The sequence below is a fragment of the Malus sylvestris genome, chromosome 7 (assembly GCF_916048215.2).
Source record: "Malus sylvestris chromosome 7, drMalSylv7.2, whole genome shotgun sequence".
NCBI classification, from domain to species: domain Eukaryota; kingdom Viridiplantae; phylum Streptophyta; class Magnoliopsida; order Rosales; family Rosaceae; genus Malus; species Malus sylvestris.
The window spans coordinates 18,574,069-18,594,047 of NC_062266.1; the positions used below are offsets into that span (position 1 = coordinate 18,574,069).

Here is a 19,979-nt window from a genome sequence, read left to right on the forward strand (position 1 = left end):
AGAGCGAGGGTTTGCGCAGGGCAGTTTGTGTGTTGAATTGAAGATGCCTGAAATGTTGCACGGTGTCTTGTATTTATAGGGATGAGTATGCGCTGGTTGATAAGCTGATAAAGACTCCCAAGCTATTAAAACTCTTCCACTGACTTGAGCCTCGGATAAGCCTTACTACTCCCAAGACTCTGAACTTAGTAAAAAATGCAACGAAATTCTATCCTTGTGTTTAGTCTTATCACATCGAATCCTAAGATAACCTGTATGCTTGGATTTGAACAAATAACGTTCATCTAAACAGTCACCAATTTATATATACATATATATATATATATAATTATATAGCTGGTAGCCTTTCACACGGCATGCAGGCCAAGTCCATCATCAATTCAATTCATCTGACAACATCCATAAATAAACTAGCCTACCTAGGTCTCCTATCTCACCATTATCCCAGCCTTGCAAATCCCATGCTATGCCATGTGATAAGAATCCAAGCCGAGTTGCTCTAATCCACACGGTACACTGCTAACAAATCCAAATTAAATCGGACTGTTCCACCTATCTCTTCCGTTGGGGCTATGATTTTTATCCAATTTATTTTGTACAAGAAAATCGAGATAATTTATTGAAAGATAATTATTATGATTTAAAACCATAATATTATCTCTTAACAATATTAAATTATCTTAACTTTCTCATCCGACGGTTAAGAACCATGCTCACTCAACGGCCTTGATTACTCGGGCCGTTGGTGTAAAATCGGGTCCAAACAGTATGAAAGAAGAATGAATTATATGAAACAGGTTCATCATTATGTAGTATTTTTTGTTCAATAATCTAGTGTAATGTGCAGGATTTTCTCTACATGGCAATGTGTTATTGATTTGGGAACCCACAGACGAAGCCACCTTAGGCCCAGGGGGACGGATGCCCCCACTAAGTTTTTTTATTTTTTTATTTTTTTTATTTTTATTTTTTGTTAAGAAAAATGTACATGTTGCATAAAGCAAACCCACATGAGAGACATTATATTAGCATCAACTCTTTAAGTTGCTACTATCACCATTGAAAGTGCATTTTTGGCCATGAAATTTATGAGAACAATGGATTGGGAAATTGGATGAGATCAGTGGATGAATGATAACATGATTATTTTTATAGAGAGAGATATTTGATGGTATTGTTAATGAAGTTGTCATGCAACGTTTTCAAAACATGAAAACACGTCGAGGGATATTGTAATATATTGTATGAAAAACATTATGGATAGATTAAGTGTTTTGTTCAGTAAATTCTTGATCTTTTTAATTTGTGATTTTGTTGTTTGAAGATGCCCCATCCATATAGATCTCTGGCTTCATCCCTGAGAAAATCATGTAGCGGCGAACTCATTCCATGTAAGTTGCTTTTATATGAAAGGAGAGATTGAGAACCACTTCCTACCAATGTTTAGGCAACACACAAGCCCTTAAGGTTTCCTCACCACTCTCTTATCCCTCATTTGGTGGTTTGGATCGGATAGGACTTGTATTTCGGATAGAATAAGTTAGGATTGGAGTCTTATTTGGTGTTTGGTACACTCAGGACTTGTTCCACCCACTGCAACTCTCCAAGCCCCACCTACCTTCCCTGAAACTCAACAATCAAATCATCGTCGTTGCAGTAAGGAGTTTGCAAAGTCCACCTGCAAATAGGTTCAGAAGAAGAGTTCAGGATTTGATGATGATTTGAAGGCAGGTTTGATATATATGATTGGCTTGGATTGATTTGGTTAGGTTTGAGTGTTCCTGTTTAATTAGGCTTCTCTTTTAAGTTGTCTAAAATAAGTTGATAGAGGAAATGTTTAGTCTCAGCTTATCCAGTTATCAATTAACCCCATATTTTGGTTAAAGATGGAACAAATGTTAGATAACCCAATTCAGGTCAATCAACGCCGCCTAATAGTTTGACATACGAATGAACATTATACGATTTATAACTTTACTTAGAGTTGTTTCCACAATACATTTTAAAGACTACCAAAAAGAATTAAACTATGTGGGTACAAAACGTAAATGATGCTTTTGTAGTTTTATGGTCCTTTTGAAAATGCTTCTTTAAAAAAATTTCTCCTCAAAAGCGCTTCCAATATCACCACTTCTAGCGCTTCTATTAGAAGCACTTAAATTTTTTTAACAAAAATGCAAGTGCAACACACTAGTACACTTCCTTGAAAAGCACTTAAACACGTGCTTCTTCAACTTTTTTGAAACACAAAAACACTTTTAAATTTTTTTCTATCAAACATAGTGTGAACACGGAAAATTCCCGAAACGAAAGAGACAAGAACGACGTGCACAAACAAATATTTGTATTTGAAGATTTTTGGGTTACAATCTCTCTCAAATTTGATCCTCTGATTCGATCTTCGTAAGGTGTTGATTTGTGGATGTTTCGTTGATCCAAGGGCCGTCGAGGCTTGATCTTGGATGAACTGTTGGAAGTTTCTTCAAGGGGCCGTGGGCTTGATCTTTGAAGGTGGATTTGAGCGGATCTTTCAAGGAGCCGTTGGGGCTTGATGTTAAGGATGAGTGTTTCTTCAAGGGCCGTTAAGGCTTGATCTTGAATAACGGTGATGAACGGGTCTTCTAGGGCTTTTGGGCTTGATCTTGAAGAACAGTGATGAACGGATCTTCAAGGGCTTTTGGGCTTAATCTTGAAGAACGGTTGGATGTGTGGATTTGTCGATGTTGTTGATCCAAAGGGTCGTTGGGGCTTGATCTTGGATGAACGGATGATGAACGATGGTGCTTTCATCAAGGGCCGTCGGGGCTTGATCTTGAATTGGTGGAAGTTCTTCAAGGGCCTTTGGGGCTTGATCTTGAATTGGTGGATGGTTGATCCAAGGGCCGTCGGGGCTTGATCTAGGAAGAACGATGAACGAGGAACGAAGAACACTTTCCTCAAGGGCCGTCGGGGCTTGATCTTGAATTGGTGGATGATTGTTGATCCAAAGGGCCGTTGGGGCTTGATCTTGGAAGAACAATGAACAAAGAACGAAGAACACTTTCTTCAAGGGCCGTCGGGGCTTGATCTTGAAAGAACGATGAACGAAGAACACTTTCTTCAAGGGCCGTCGGGGCTTGATCTTGAATTGGTGGATGATTGTTGATCCAAAGGGCCGTTTGGGCTTGATCTTGGAATGAACGATGAACGAAGAACGAAGAATGAAGAAAGCTTTCTTGATTCTTCGGGAACCTGGATGCTTGAGAGCTTCGGAGTTTCAGAGCTTTAGAGCTTGCTTAATGATTTTGGTTCTTTTAAATGAATGAATTAGCCTTCTATTTATAGAAATTTCCAAGGCCTAATTTTGAATATAATATTCCATATGAAATAAGTCGTTTCTGCCAAGTGTTGACACGTGTCCTGTTTGATGACTTTTCCAACTTATTTTGATTTTTTGTTTAGACATATGCTACGTGTAAAATTTATGTAATACATGAGCGTTGAAACTTTGATTTATCGGTCAACATTTATTTACCGAAATTTCGATGTCTACAAATGCCCCCACTTCAAGACGCATTGTATACATGTGCTTGTCGCGTGTAGGAGATGCGTTTTGAAGTCCCTTAATGTAGATGTCGATCCAAGGGCCATCGAGGCTTGATCTTGAATTGGGCTGGAGATTTCTTCAAGGGCCGTCAAGGCTTGATCTTGAATTTGTTTGGAATTTCTTCAAGGGCCGTCGAGGCTTGATCTTGAAGGTTGAAATTGGACCACAAGGAGCTTCATGTGGTAGATGATCTTTGGCTTGGGTAGTGGATGAATCGGCACGTATTTGTTTTTTTGCGCTTTGTTGACTTTCCACAGCTTTGATCTTGAACTGGGTTGGAGGATTTTCTGGATTCCTCCAATTGTTGATTTTCCACAGCTTATTCTTGAACTAGGTTTTGATTCAAGAGTGGTAGACACTTGATCTTGAATCGGACTTGTGATTTCTTCAAGGGCCGTCGAGGCTTGATCTTGAATTTGGCCGGAAACTTCTTCAAGGGCCGTTGATGCTTGATTCTTGAAGGTTGACTCGAACACATGGCAAGCAGGCACGAGGTGAAGGTGACGACTTGTTGCTTTGTTCAATCTTTCTAATTCACACCTGAGCAGTTTGGTCAACGGTATGATCTTCAAGATTGTTGGGCTCTTCTTCCAGTTGGTGACTTGATCTTTAAGGATTTGATTCAAGGGTGGTGAATCGGCACGTGCAGCCCACAACGCCTAGTAAGTCGACCCAAGAATTTGAGGGTCAAAACGAGTTCACTGTCCAGAGTGATTGCAACCCTGATGATTATGAGATACTTTTGATTTTGAAGAAGTAATGGATGAATGAGCATGTGCTTTGTTGCACTTGTCTCCACATGCTTCAAAGTATCATTTTCATTTCCTTTATCTGTTCCTCAGGCAGATGTGGCATCTTCTCGAGTTCCTCATCTCAGACTCCTTCTGCTGAGTTGACTGTGCAGGCTGCATTATTCTCTGCTTGTTTCTTCTGCACGTTGTCTCCACGTGCTGCAAGGTATCATTTTCACTTGCCTTATCTGTTCTTCAGGCAAATGTGGCAGCTTCTTTGGAAGTACAGCAGCAGTGGGAGACGAGTACTCGAGAGCAGTGCTAGGTAGGCAATCAGGGAAGGGTTCCAAGCAGTCGGTTCCTTACCCGAGTTTAAGTGGAGGTTCCGGCATATTGTTTTCTTTATCCTTGTCTTTGTAGGTAAGAACAAGGACAAAGGAAAGGACAGGGAAAAAGCATGATATGAGATACTCTTGCTTTCTACCCTGGTGATATGAGATACTTTTGCTTTGGAGTCATTTGCTTGCAGAGGTACCCCAAGGAATAAGGAACACTGAGTGACTTGAAAGGCTTCGTTGGGAAAGCATTCTTTGGAGATGAAGAAAGGTTCTGTATGTCTGCCTTGCTATGGAAGGTGAAGGTGGACAGTTATAGGAAGTTCTTTAATACCTGTAGAGGTACTATTCTTTCACTCGTGTCGGCAACTATTGAGTGATTGATCAGTATGGCTTCACGCACTTTTCTTCTTCATCAGAAGTCTTCGACAAATTGTCCGTGATATCCGCAAAGCTGAGTTTGCGTGTGATGGGTGCTGATGTGTCTTGGAAAAGCAAGATGCCTCTCCGATTTTTGAGCTTTCCTCTTCAATTTTTGAATTGGCCTCTTCAATTTCTGAGCTTCGTCGAGTGTAGAGGTTGCATGTGACAAGTGCGGACAAGTTTGGAAAGGAAGATCGCCTGTGGTTTCTGAGCAAGCCCAGCTTTTGAGAAAGCTAGCACCTCTTCGATTTTTGAATTGGCCTTTTCGAATTCTGAGCTCGCCTCTTCGATCTCTGAAATCCTGCCGAGTGTTGATTTTTTATAGAGGCACGCAGTTCGTTTCAAAGCACACTTGAATTTTCGCTTGTAGAAACTCCCTTCTTACACTTCTAAGATCTTGATTTGTCCGGTCTCTTCTTTCTTTCAACACTTTTGAAAAAATGTTTGGCCCCTCCGACCGTCGTCTTAACTTGAACCTTGGTGAAGAGGCAGTCCCGCCTTCTCCAGACAACATATGGCGCCCATCCTTCATATCCCCTACTGATCCTCTTACCGTTGGGGATTCGGTGATGAAGAATGATATGACCGCTGCGGTGGTGGCCAGGAACCTTGTCACTCCCAAAGATAACAGACTACTTTCCAAACGGTCTGATGAGTTGGTTGTTAATGATTCTCTGGCTCTCAGTGTGCAGTGTGCAAGCTCTGTGTCTAATATGGCCCAACGCCTCTTTGCTCGAACCCGTCAAGTTGAATCATTGGCAGCTGAGGTGATAAGTCTCAAACAGGAGATTAGAGGGCTCAAGCATGAGAATAAACAGTTGCACAGGCTCACACATAACTATGCTACAAACATGAAGAGGAAGATTGACCAGATGCAGGAATCTGATGGTTAGATTTTACTTGATCATCAGAGGTTCGTGGGTTTGTTCCAACAGCATTTGCCTTCGTCTTCTAGGGCTGTACCGTGTAATGAAGCTCCAAATGATCAACCTTCGGTGCCTCCTCCTCCTAGGGTTCTACCGAGTGGTGAGGTTTCACACGAGCAACCTTCGTGAAGGCTCCCTCCTGTTTGTTTTTTTTTTTTTTTTTTTTTTTTTTTTTACTGATGTAGAATGAACATTTTCTGTAAATTTTCAAAGAAATCAATAAATGAGCATTATTTCATTCTTTGTGTGTGTGTGTGTATATATATATATATATATATATTTAGTGCCAAAAGCATAAAGAATTTAATTTTTTTTATTTAATTTTTTATTATTTAATTTAATTTAATTTTTATTTATTTATTTATTTTTGCAGATGGTGCCTAATGCACCATCCTTTTATTATATATATATATATATATATATATATTTTTTTTTTTTTTTTAATCATTGTGCACTCATTATTTTTTCACATGGTGCCAGAGCACCAAACATCAAACATTTTTTTCTTTAATCATTTGTTAATTCAGACTCATAAAGACCATTAATGTCACCATCGTCATCCAACGCAGAGTTGGTGTCCGCACAATCCTTTTCAGATCGAGAATTCGCTGTTCCATGCAAAGAGAACATAATGGATTCCTTTATAAGCCCATGCCTTGCGACTACATAGCGCAAAAGGATCCCAATTAAAACCATTTTACCCCATTCTTCCACATCAGGAAGAACCTCACATAACCTTTTATAGTTCCTTCCAATCAGTGACAAATTATTTGGACAAACAGCAGCAGCAGCTCCAACGACACAAGGGGAAGAGTCATTCAACAATGTTCCAATAATCTCTTCAATCCCCACAGTATTCTCCTCAAGGCGCAAATCGTACAGCTTAGGAAGTGCATTGGCCGCGCATTTCCTAACATACACAGACGGATCTCTAGCACATTTTCCGGCGGCAACAAGAACCAAAGGTGCAATAACATGCAGGCGTATCCCCACCATGGTTCTCAGAAATATCATTGTGTGCATTTAGTTCCTAGTAATGCGTCACCAAGCCGATCGATTAGAGAGCTCGGTGCACCACTTTCCAGATCTTGTTTCACATCAACCATGGTTAATGCAAATCTACACCTGAGAATGATTCACACAGAGTGCCTAAACAGGTCTGAGACGGAGTGGAATTTGATCGAACGCTTGGCGTGCATAGTCGAGGCTGGAGAAGGAGGTCCGCTTGCTCCGAGTGTGCGCACCATGCCTAGTAGGTGGGGTTTGGGGGGAGTGAGGACGAAGGAGACTTTGATGTCGGATCCAGCTAGGATAAGCGGCATGGTCTTGCGCTGGATGGGAGTGGGTACTTTGTAGCCCTTGCGCTTGATTGCATTGAAGACATTGGGACTTAGATTCAGAGACTCAAAGCCTCCAGACTTGGCCTTCTTCTTCTGTATCTCCCTTCGCTTCAGGTCCTTTTTCGAGCTCACGTAAACCATCTTGTTTTCGGCTCTTACGGATCTCTGTAGTGAAGTTTTGGTCATTTGGAGTGAAGCCATGTAACATCTGTGCAGTTTTGCTGTCAAAGTTGCCGAGAGAATTTTGGAGGCCGAGGACTGAGACGCAATTGGGTTATAAGGGAAGTTTGTTCTTGCCCTCGGCCCGCACATGAGCCTCGCCGCTTAGTTGTAAGCTCTCGCCGCGTCTTCGGCCGTTTCGAATATTCCCAGCCAAATTCTAGTCTTCAATAAAGGGTGGCGGATCTCGGAGACCCAAGAGCCCCAATGCCTTTGTCGGACGCCTTGATATCGCTGTTGCGGTCTCGCCATAGCCGTGCAAAAGAAACGTTTCTTTTAGAAAGTGTTTGTGAAAATGCCTCAGAAGAAATGCCAAGTGAAAGTTTGAGGGTAGAGAGGGCTTCGAGGGAACTTGGGCTAGAAGAATGGGCTGTGACCCATGAGGGCAGGTGATAGGATCCTGTGTGATAACTGAATTGGTTGATAAGTAAGCATTGTATTAGTGCTGACTAGGACAGATATGTGTGGTTAAAAAGGATAAGGTTGTTAGTAGTAAGCTTACGGAGGAAGCTAACTAGCTACTATATTAGGAAGGATTGTAAACGGAAGGGTTGTTGTTGTAATTGTTGTCAATTGTAATAGAAAGTTACTTGTTACTGCTACATAGAAGTCAAGATGCAGAGTTAGGGTTCTATCATTGGTATCACCGCCAGTGCATTCGATCCGGCTTGATCCTTCTTCGTGTATGACTCGGCTCGGTTCCAGACGCACCATGGAAACGAGAGTATCTCAGCTTGAGTCCCTATTTGCTGATTTCCAGAAGGAGTTCAAAGATTCCAGGCATGAATTTCAAGAATCAAGAACTGAATTTCGAAATGCCCATGAGCTGATTTTGCAGCAATTGCAGGTGTTATCGACGAGAGGTAGTGGGTTGATGGGCGAATCGTCGGAAGGGACACATTCTGATCACAATTTACCGCCGGGAGTGAATCCTCAGTTTGTCCGTCAAGAATCGATTCCGTCGCCTCGACAACCATTTATCAAGATCGATTTTCCCAGATTTGGTGACGGCGATGACCCCTTAGGGTGGATCTACAAAGCAGAGCACTATTTTGATTTCTTCGGTGTCGAGGATTTCAAGAAAGTAAAGATGGCATCATTCCATCTGGATGGCGAACCTCTACAATGGTTCCAATGGGCTAATTGTATCCGAACATACCCTAGGTGGGAAGATTTCACTCAAGCTCTTTGTCAAGAATTTGGTCCGTCGGAGTTCGACGAGTCGGCAGAAAGCTTGGTTAAACTTCGCCAAACGGGATCTCTGCGTGATTACATCTTGGAGTTTCGAAGATTGGCGAATCGTACAAGGGAAGTTACCCAATCTCTCTTGCGATCTTGTTTCATTGGTGGTCTTAAATCGAAGCTGCGTCATGATGTCAAAATCCTGAAGCCCAGAGACGTTCTGGAGGCCACTGCTTATGCTCAACAGATCGATGCCAAGTTGTCTGAATTAAAGGTCAAGTCTTTTCCTCGTTCATCTGTTAATTCTTCGTTTCGTCCTCCATTACAGAATGTTGCTGATACTGTTGTGGGAAATAACAAATTCAAACATGAAAATGTGAGGCGATTGACACCCGAAGAGGTCGAATACTGTCGGAAACATGGTCTTTGCTTCCATTGTAAGGAAAAATTTGTTCGCGGCCACACTTGTGAGAAGAAACAACTTTTATTGATTGATGTTCAGCATGGTAGTGATAATGAAGCCTCTGACATTGAAAATTTGGAACCTGAGATTACAACATGTGCCCTTTTTGGTACCCCAGCTCCTAAGTCAATTAAAACCATGAAGGTTCTTGGTAGTATTAGGAATTGTCCGGTGGTAATACTTATCGATTCTGGTAGTTCCCATAAGTTCGTGGATTCTGTGTTGGTTAAGAAAATCAATGGACAATTGAATACAACTCATTCTTTTAGTGTCAAGATTGCGGATGGGGGCCAAGTCAAGACTACAGGTTCTTTAGGGGCTGTTTCACTCAAGATTCAAGACTATCAGTGTACTACTGATTTGTATGCCATGGCCTTGGGAGGTTGTGATGTGGTATTAGGAGTTCAATGGATTAATACATTGGGTCCAGTCCTTTGGGATTTTGATAAACTGTACATGAAGTTCAGGAAGGGCAATACCACTTTCTGTCTTTCAAGTCCAGAAGCGCCGAGTGAACATATTCAGGATGTGTCTATCTTTCACATGGAAAAGTTGCTCCACCAAGAATCTACGGTGGGTGCAATTCTCTTTCAAATTCAACAAGAGGACATGGTGGAACGCAAGACTGTACTGTCCGCTGTTCAATCTCATCAGTTGAACCAACTTCTGCAAGCTCATGAGGTAGTTTTCCGTGCTCCTACTTGTTTGCCTCCTCACCGATCACATGACCACAGAATTCCTTTGATAGAAGGTAGTAAACCACCTAGTATGAGACCTTACAGATATGGTCCTTTATAGAAAACAGAGATTGAAAAGTGTGTCCGAGAATTATTAGATGCTGGTTTTATCAGGGTCAGTAATAGTCCTTATTCTTCTCCAGTTATTTTAGTACGGAAAAAGGATGACACTTGGAGAATGTGTATGGATTATAGAGGCCTTAATCTCATCACTATTAAGGACAAATTTCCCATTCCGTTAATTGATGAGTTGCTGGATGAGTTGTATGGAGCCCAGTTTTTCTCTAAGCTAGACCTGCGCTCTGGCTACCATCAAATTCGAATGCATCCAGGTGATATTGAGAAGACTGCATTCCGAACTCATGATGGGCATTATGAGTTTTTGGTTATGCCCTTCGGATTAACCAATGCTCCGGCCACATTCCAATGTCTTATGAATGAAATTTTCAGACCTTATTTGCGGAAATTCATACTCGTATTTTTTGATGACATATTGGTGTATAGCAAGTCTTGGGAGTCTCATTTGGAGCATCTGCGAGTGGTCTTTCAACTTTTGCACAGCCATACCTTGTTTGTCAAGAAAACGAAGTGTGCCTTTGGTCAAACCCAAGTGGAGTATCTGGGCCATATAGTGTCTCAGGACGGGGTTGCCGCTGATCCTTCTAAGTTGGAGGCTATTGCTCAGTGGCCTCTTCCCACCTCCGTTAAAGCATTGAGAGGATTTCTTGGATTGACGGGCTACTACAGGAAATTTATTCCTGGGTTCGGCAAAATTATTAGTCCTTTCACAGTACTCACCAAGAAAGACAATTTCAAGTGGTCGGATTCCGTCACGGCAACATTCAATGAATTGAAGCAGGCTATGTTGTCTCCACAAGTCTTCGCCCTCCCTGATTTTTCCCAACCTTTCGTTATCAAAAGTGATGCATCCGGCTTTGGAATTGGAGCTGTCCTCCAGCAAGGTGGCAAACCTATTGCCTTTACTAGTAAGGCACTCAGTGTACGGAACCAACACTTGTCTGCTTATGAAAGGGAAATGATGGCTATCATACATGCCATTAAAAAATGGCAGTCATACTTGGTAGGGAGACACTTCATCATCAAAACAGATCATCATAGTCTGAAATACTTTCTGCAGAATAGGGCCAATACTCCATTTCAGCAAAAATAGGTGTCTAAATTGCTTGGTTTTGATTACGAGATTCAATATAAGAAAGGCTGTGATAATCAGGTAGCAGATGCACTTTCCAGAATTTCTATTGATGATGTTTCTCCACATTCTAGTATAGAATTGGCTGCGATTTCATATCCGTATCTCAGTTGGTTAGATGATTTGCGACGGCATATTGAACAAGATGCTTGGATACTGGACAAGATGCAGGGAATCCTACATCCTTCAGACTCTGCACCACTGCATTCCTTGAAGTTTTCTGTTGAGAACGGGTTTCTACGATACAAAGGGCGAATTGTTTTGAGTCCTACGAGTTCCTGGCGCCAGCAAGTCTTCGAAGAACATCACAGCAGTCCTGTTGCTGGTCATGCTGGTTTTTTGAAGACATATAAGAGGCTTTCTCGGTCTTTTTATTGGGTTGGCATGAAAAACGACATTAAAGACAGGGTTGCCAACTGTCAGATATGCCAACAAAACAAGTACGAAACCTTAGCTCCTGCAGGTTTACTGCAACCCTTACCTGTTCCTTCACGGGTCTGGACTGACATATCCATGGATTTTATCATTGGTCTACCTCCATGACGAGGGAAAACTGTCATTTGGGTAGTTGTGGATCGCTTATCCAAGTATGCCCATTTTTTACCTCTATCTCATCCTTATACTGCACCTTCGGTGGCCTCTTTATTTGTGGAGCATATTTTTAAGCTTCACGGCATGCCTGCATCTATTATCTGTGATAGAGATCCGGTTTTTATGAGCAAGTTTTGGAAAGCATTTTTTTCATTGCAGGGATCCTCCCTGTGTTTCAGCTCCGGTTATCACCCTCAAACTGATGGCCAAACGGAGGTGGTAAACCGGTGTTTGGAAACTTACTTGCGGTGTTTTTGTAGTCTTCAGCCCAAAAAATGGACCTTTTGGCTACCGTGGGCAGAGTGGAGCTTTAATACAGCCTATCACTCTGCTACTAAACTCTGCCCTTATGAAATGGTGTATGGTCAGCCTCCGCCTGAGATTCCAGTGTATGAAGCTGGTACTACTAAGTTGGAAATGGTGGATCGAGGTTTGTTGGAAAGAAACCGCATTTTATCTCTCTTGAAGGCCAATTTAGCAGCTGCACAAAATCGAATGACAGTACAGGCTAATAAGCATCGAACTGAACGGGTCTTTGAGGTCGGTGACTTAGTCTATCTGAGGTTGGTACCTTATCAGCATCTGTCATTGGCCTCTCACCCATTTCACAAGTTGCAGCCTCGGTTTTATGGTCCTTTTGCAGTGTTAGCACGCGTGGGTTCTGTTGCTTATCGGTTGAACCTTCTCGCCAACTCTAAGCTTCATCCAGTGTTCCATGTTTCTTGTCTTAAGAAACATTTGGGGGCTGCTATTCAACCTACGCTTCAACTACCTGTGTTAACTGATGATGGTATTTTACAAGATGTTCCTGTGGCTATCTTGGACAGAAGGATGGTGAAGAAGGGTACCACTGCAGTTACGGAAGTGTTGGTACATTGGCAAAATCATAGTCCAGAGGAAGCTACATGGGAGACTTATTCAGACTTAAAGCTGCGTTTTCCAGGAGTTGCTTAGCTTTAATACATTGTCTTTGGCGATTTTTCTGTTTTTTTTTTAAGTCTTGTATACAAGCCTTGTTTTGAGGGGGGGTATTGATAGGATCCTGTGTGATAACTGAATTGGTTGATAAGTAAGCATTGTATTAGTGCTGACTAGGACAGATATGTGTGGTTAAAAAGGATAAGGTTGTTAGTAGTAAGCTTACGGAGGAAGCTAACTAGCTACTATATTAGGAAGGATTGTAAACGGAAGGGTTGTTGTTGTAATTGTTGTCAATTGTAATAGAAAGTTACTTGTTACTGCTACATAGAAGTCAAGATGCAGAGTTAGGGTTCTATCAGCAGGCCTGAGGCAAGCTGCAAGTTGAGTGGACTAGGTTTGTGAATTGAGCTTTCTGCTGCTTGGTTGTCAGACTGGGCCTGTGAAATGAAGGAAGCCTGATTTGTAGCTGGACCAAGACATACAAATATATATATATATATATGTTTTTTTTTTTTTTTTTTTTTTGTAAATACATAGTAACATATGTATTTATTTATTTATTTGTAATAAAATTGACTTTCTTTAATAAAACATTTATTTATTTATTTATTTATTTTGGTGTGACTGAACTCGAAGTTGAATGTTCAAGCTGCCTACGTACCCTTCTAAAGAAAGAGATCAAGTCAAAACGTAGTTCGAACGAGCGATGAATTTTGACGATGATTTTGATGATGATTTTGATGATGATTTTGCCGTACACAGTTTATGCTCTTGCGGGCCAGGAGCTTTGGTTGTCGCCTTTTATGCTCGTGCGGGCCAGGAGCGTTGTGTCGCGTTGCAGTTTCAGCTCGTGCAGGTAAGGAGCGTTGGTGTTGCCTTTTATGCTCGTGCAGACCAGGAGCTTAGTGCCATGCAGTTTAGGCTCGTGCAGGCGAGGAGCCTTGTTTCATGCAGTTTAGGCTCGTGCGAACAAGGAGCATTGGTTCGTCAAGCGATCTGAGAGAGTCGTTCCTCGCAATCTTCATAGCAATGAGCCTTGACTGAGTAGTTGAAGAAGTCTTCTGGGAAGAAATCACGCGTCGTGATGGGGATGGATGATCTTCGTGTCAAAGTTTCATTATCTCCAACACTTTCACATTGTTCTGGAGGTGAACATAAGCTGTTTTGCCCCCTTTCCCATTGGTGAGCTTGTGGAGAAGACATATGCTTCTTGTGCAATTTCTTCGGAGTGACATAAGTCCATCCTTCAACTTCACTCGGCTTGACTGGCATGCTTTTGGAGCATGCCCCCAGCGATTGAAGTGAAGATTTTGAGTTGACAGAGCTGAAAGTGACGTCTTCTTCCAGGATTTCGTCTTCTTTGTCTTCTTGGGCCTCCTCTTCAATGCGATCAACTTGGGTTTGTTACCGTGAAGATTGGCCAGTGTAGATGATGGTGCGCCTCCTTACCTTCAGTGGTCCTTTTGTGTCGATTTCCAAAGTTGCTTGGCGCTTCATCCTTGAAGGAATCAAGCTTTGAACATCGTCTTTTCTTGCTAGACTGTCGAGCTTTTCTCCCTTTGGCGTTGTCTTCCTGTTTCTAGAAGGCTTCTTAGTTTCTTCAAGTCTGTCCAAAGCCGACCGTTGTGGAGGAGATCTAGCTGTGCCGCTTTGTTTCTTGGGGTTTGATAACCTTTCAAAGACAGATCTTTGCGGTGTTGGCGTCTCAAGTCTTTTGAAGACGGAAGTTTGGTCTCGACCACTGATGCGATCAAGTGTCGAAATTCTAGGTTTTGAATAATTCAGCCTTTCGAAGACTGAAGTTCGAGGGGCGGGTTTAGGCTCCTCTTTTGGCCTTGTGGCTTGTGGTCTTGGCTTCCTCGGTTTTTTGTAGGTCGCCGATGTCCACCATTTCTTATCACCAGTAGCTGTATCTTGGTTGCTTGCCCCCGGTGATGGTTGTGTAGTTGGTGTCTTGTGACTTGAACATTGACGGGAATGGTCATGCATGCTTCGGAAAGGCACATGATCAAGTGATCCAAACACGATAGTAGTAGTGTGTGCCGCAACCGTGTCTTCGAGGTCAAGCTCGATTTTCCCTTGTTGTGCTAGCTTCAGGATGAGATCTTTCAGTACGAAGCACTTTTCAGTTGGATGACTGATGAAACGGTGGAATTTACAGTATCCTGCACTCAGGCAAATCGATCACCTTCTTGTCCAACAGGTCATCCAGCATGGCAACCACATCAGAGTCGGGGAATGGATAAGTCTTCTCCTCAAGCTCCTTCAAAGTGCGTCTACGCATCTCTTGATTACGAAAAGCTTCGGTTTGAATCGCCTTGCCTCGTGTGGAGATTTTGATGGGAGCTGTGTTGACCGTCATTGTCTCTTTGGTGGGTTTCCACGCAGTCTTCTCCTCCTTTGGCCCAACAACTTTGTCGTTCTTGTAGTCGGCGATCGGTTCTTTCTTCCCATGATGGGCGATGCTCAACTCCATGTCATGGGCGCGAGTGGCCAATTCCTTGAAGGTCCGTGGTTTAATGCCTTGAAGGATGTATTGCAAACCCCATTGCATGCCTTGGATGCACATCTCGATTGAAGAGGTTTCCGAGAGCCTGTCTTTATAGTCGAGGCTTAGAGTGCGCCATTTGTTGATGTAGTCAATGACTGGTTCGTCCTTCCACTGCTTTGTGCTCGTTAGCTCTAGCATGCTCACAGTGCGGCGGGTGATATAGAAGCAGTTGAGGAATTCCCGCTCTAATTGCTCCCAGTTGTAGATGGACTCAGGCTTTAGGTCCGTGTACCACTCAAAGGCGTTTCCTTTCAGCGAGCGCACAAACTGCTTGGCAAGGTAGTCCACTTCGGTCCCTGCGTTGTTGCAAGTTTCAACAAAGTGGGCAACGTGCTATTTCGGGTTTCCTTTTCCATCAAACTACATGAACTTTGGTGGTTGATAACCCCTTGGCATCTTCAGGGCATCAATCTTCTTGGAATAGGGCTTCGAGTAGAACAAGGAGGTATGTGAGCTCCTTTCGTACTGTGCCTTGATGGTGTTGGTGATCATCTCCTGCAGCTGATGGATAGAAAAAGATCCCATGAGTGCCGCTGCTTGGTCTGGCTCCGGCTTCACATCATTTTTCTCCACCTGAGGCTCTTCTTCTTCGTCGTCTTCCTTCTTTAGAGGATCAATCTTCGGGTCGGGTTTCTCGCCGTCCTGCGCCTCCAGTCGGTTGACTAGTGCTGCAATTTGCAAGTCCTTTTCTTCCACAGTTTGGGTTAGCCTTGCGATTGCTTCATTCATCTGAGCCAGCTGCTCATCGATTGAAGTTACTCCAATGGTCATGACTTGCATGGCTGAACTGCCGCTTGAATCGGCATCGGAGAGCATGGATTCAGAGTATTTCCTTGGGCTTTCCCCCCTTGGTGCCCTTAGTGAGGCTAAGGTGATCAAAGGCTCGTGCCTTGGGTGATTTTGTTCCCTTGGCAGAGTTGATGCAGAGGTGAAAGAGGCGGCAGAAGTAGCTTTTGCCATGCTTCGAGTCGTGATGCCCAAAGTGACACCACTTGCGACGAGGACGCTCCTGTTCTTTGCGCCGGTTGCGGGAACAGTTTGACCCTTCCTTGATGCCATTAATTTTGGAAGTGCGCTTGAATTTCTTGAACAGAGAAAGAGATGAGAGGTAGAGATTGTCCCATTGGGCGTGCCAATTTGTGAACACGGAAAATTCCCGAAACGAAAGAGACAAGAACGACGTGCACAAACAAATATTTGTATTTGAAGATTTTTGGGTTACAATCTCTCTCAAATTTGATCCTCTGATTCGATCTCCGTAAGGTGTTGATTTGTGGATGTTTCGTTGATCCAAGGGCCGTCGAGGCTTGATCTTGGATGAACTGTTGGAAGTTTCTTCAAGGGGCCGTGGGCTTGATCTTTGAAGGTGGATTTGAGTGGATCTTTCAAGGAGCCGTTGGGGCTTGATGTTAAGGATGAGTGTTTTTTCAAGGGCCGTTAAGGCTTGATCTTGAATAACGGTGATGAACGGGTCTTCAAGGGCTTTTGGGCTTGATCTTGAAGAATAGTGATGAATGGATCTTCAAGGGCTTTTGGGCTTAATCTTGAAGAACGGTTGGATGTGTGGATTTGTCGATGTTGTTGATCCAAAGGGCCGTTGGGGTTTGATCTTGGATGAACGAATGATGAACGATGGTGCTTTCTTCAAGGGCCATCGGGGCTTGATCTTGAATTGGTGGATGTTCTTCAAGGGCATTTGGGACTTGATCTTGAATTGGTGGATGGTTGATCCAAGGGCCGTCGGGGCTTGATCTTGAATTGGTGGATGATTGTTGATCCAAAGGGCCGTTGGGGCTTGATCTTGGAAGAACGATGAACAAAGAACGAAGAACACTTTCTTCAAGGGCCGTCGGGGCTTGATCTTGAAAGAACGATGAACGAAGAACGAAGAACACTTTCTTCAAGGGCCGTCGGGGCTTGATCTTGAATTGGTGGATGATTGTTGATCCAAAGGGCCGTTTGGGCTTGATCTTGGAATGAACGATGAACGAAGAACGAAGAATGAAGAAAGCTTTCTTGATTCTTCGGGAACCTGGATGCTTGAGAGCTTCGGAGTTTCAGAGCTTTAGAGCTTGCTTAATGATTTTGGTTCTTTTAAATGAATGAATTAGCCTTCTATTTATAGAAATTTCCAAGGCCTAATTTTGAATATAATATTCCAGATGAAATAAGTCGTTTCTGTCAGGTGTTGACACGTGTCCTGTTTGATGACTTTTCCAACTTATTTTGATTTTTTGTTTAGACACACGCTACGTGTAAAATTTATGTAATACATGAGCGTTGAAACTTTGATTTATCGGTCAACATTTATTTACCGAAATTTCGATGTCTACACATAGTTAGAAACATTTTAGCGACTTGAAAGTGCTTTTAGTTATTATAAAAGCAATTCCAACATTGTTGTGTTATATAGTTCCAATATTTGAATATTATGATATAATTGAAAACAACGGACCTTAAAAGTGCTAATTTTAAACACAAGACTATTCTAAACGACTCTACTATACAAGGAGCTGAGTGAGAACTTGTATTGTTGCACTAGTCAACTGACTTAACCCACATTTCGCTACCACAAAAAAACACTTTGCGCGACAAAATAAGTTTGTTGCGCAAAGTACAATTTTGTCATGCAAAACCTTTCGCGATGAAATTTTGGTCGCGTATGGTTCGTCGTGCAAAGCTCGTGAAGATAGTGTTTGCGTGACAAAAATTAATCTTCATCGCGCAAAGATTTTTGTTTTTAAATTTTTTAACTAAATTAAATTAATTTAATATTTTGCACGACGAAATACTACGTAGTGCAAAGATTTTTGTTTTTTAAGTAAATTAAATTAATTTAATATTTTGCGCGATGAAATATTCTTCATGCAAAGTAACATTTAATCTCGCAAAGATTTTTCTTTTTTTTTTTAATTAAAATAATTTAATTTAATATTTTGCGTGACGAAATATTTTGTCACGCAAGGTTTTTGACTTTTTGTTTTATTATTTCTCGTATATTAATTGTTTGCCCGACAAAATATTTGGTAGTGCAAGATTTTTTGAATTTTTACTTTTTAAATTTAGTTTAATTGTATGATTTTTTTAATTATTTTAATTTAAATTGACATATTCAAAATAAAATTACATATGAAAAATAGTGATCAAATTATCCAATATATATAATGTATTCAAAATGTACACATAACTTAACAAAGTACAATAATAAAATCTTAATACAAGTCTATTGTGGTGGTAGTAGTGGCGGGGGATATGGTTCAATAGCATCCTAATCCTCAACTTTAGCTATCAAAGTCTCGACGATTCCCTACAAAAAAACAAATATGGTCAAATAACCAACAAAATTACATAAAATAATACCAAAAAATTGGCATAATCTCCCCAAAAATTGGTATACCCCAAATCTGACCCCAAACTCCACCCATCACCCTGTATACTCGACCCCAAACCCCGCACCAAACTTAAAATTAACTCCAAAAACACATATTAATGAAAAGAACAAAATTCAATTTTGGGGAGAATATACCTTTTGGCAAGATTGAGAGTGAGTGAGAATGAGAGAGAGGAGTGAGTGTGAGAGAATTAGAGGAGATAGTGAGAGAGATGAGAGAGTGAGTGAGAGTGAGAGATAGTGAAGAGAGAGAATAGAGATTGGTCGTGCAAAGTCTTTAAAAAAAAAAATAATTCCCATGTCCCATTTTTGGCTCCTGTCCAAATTTAAGGATTTTGCACGGTGAATTAGGCAACCAAATGTGTATTCATCCCGCAAAGAAAATAATAATAAATAAGTAAATAAGGGTTAGGCGACGAAATATTAATATTCGTCGCGCAAAGTTTAAAAAAAATAATAAAAACTTATGAAAACAACTATATTTTAAAAATTATAATATAAAATTAAATAAAAAAGAAAAATAAATTGGTTTGCGCGACGCATGTGTACATTATGATGTCACGCTATTGGTTTTTGCGCAATGACCCCATTGTGGTGTCACACAAGTTATATATTTAAAAAAAAATATTATAAAATTGACTGAAAATGTGACTTTACTTCCTTCAAATTCATTTTTTTTTTACATAAAACCCACAATAATATATTTTTCTAACAAAAACCCGATCCGAACCACAATAATAAATTTAAGGCTACTTAATAAATATATATACTGTGACAGCTCGTTCCGGAAAATAATTTTCGTTGACGTGAAATTACTAGTTTACCCTTGGACGTTAAGTTGTGTGGTGTATGACTTGTATTTAAGTTGGATTTAATTATGATTTCCTAAGTTTTTGGAACCACTTAGGAACTAAGAAAGACTAAATTTTGATTGGTTGGAGAGATTTGGTCCACACACTACACCTCACTTTCTCTCTCTCTCACTCCCATGCCCTCTCTCTCAGACTCACTCTCTCTCTCTCTCTCTCTCTCCTCCTCCTTCATACGGACGAGCACCAAACTCACCCATTCACGCACAGATCAAGATCGTGCTTGGTTGCATTGTCTTCATCTCCTCACAATGAGCTCATCCATACCAGTTTCAGGTATGAAAACCTTCGCCAAACCTAGTGAACCAAGAATCTTCGAATTGAACATTGTTCATGCTAACGTAAAAACATGTGTTTTTTGAAATTCTAAGCTCATAGGGAGCTTAAGGAAGTCCTTACGAAGCTCGGAGTACTTCGTTTAAAGAAATTGGATGTTAGGATAGCTAGTTTCGAAGTTGGCCGGTTTTCTCGAAATTCTCCTGCATGAATTCGTGGATTACAGGT

General features: G+C 41.5%; 1 pseudogene; it reads right to left on the reverse strand.

Moving 5' to 3' along the window:
• Positions 1–7,137: 7,137 nt before the first annotated feature.
• LOC126630145 (ethylene-responsive transcription factor RAP2-4-like) lies at positions 7,138–7,859 on the reverse strand (annotated as a pseudogene).
• Between the last annotated feature and the right edge of the window lie 12,120 nt (positions 7,860–19,979).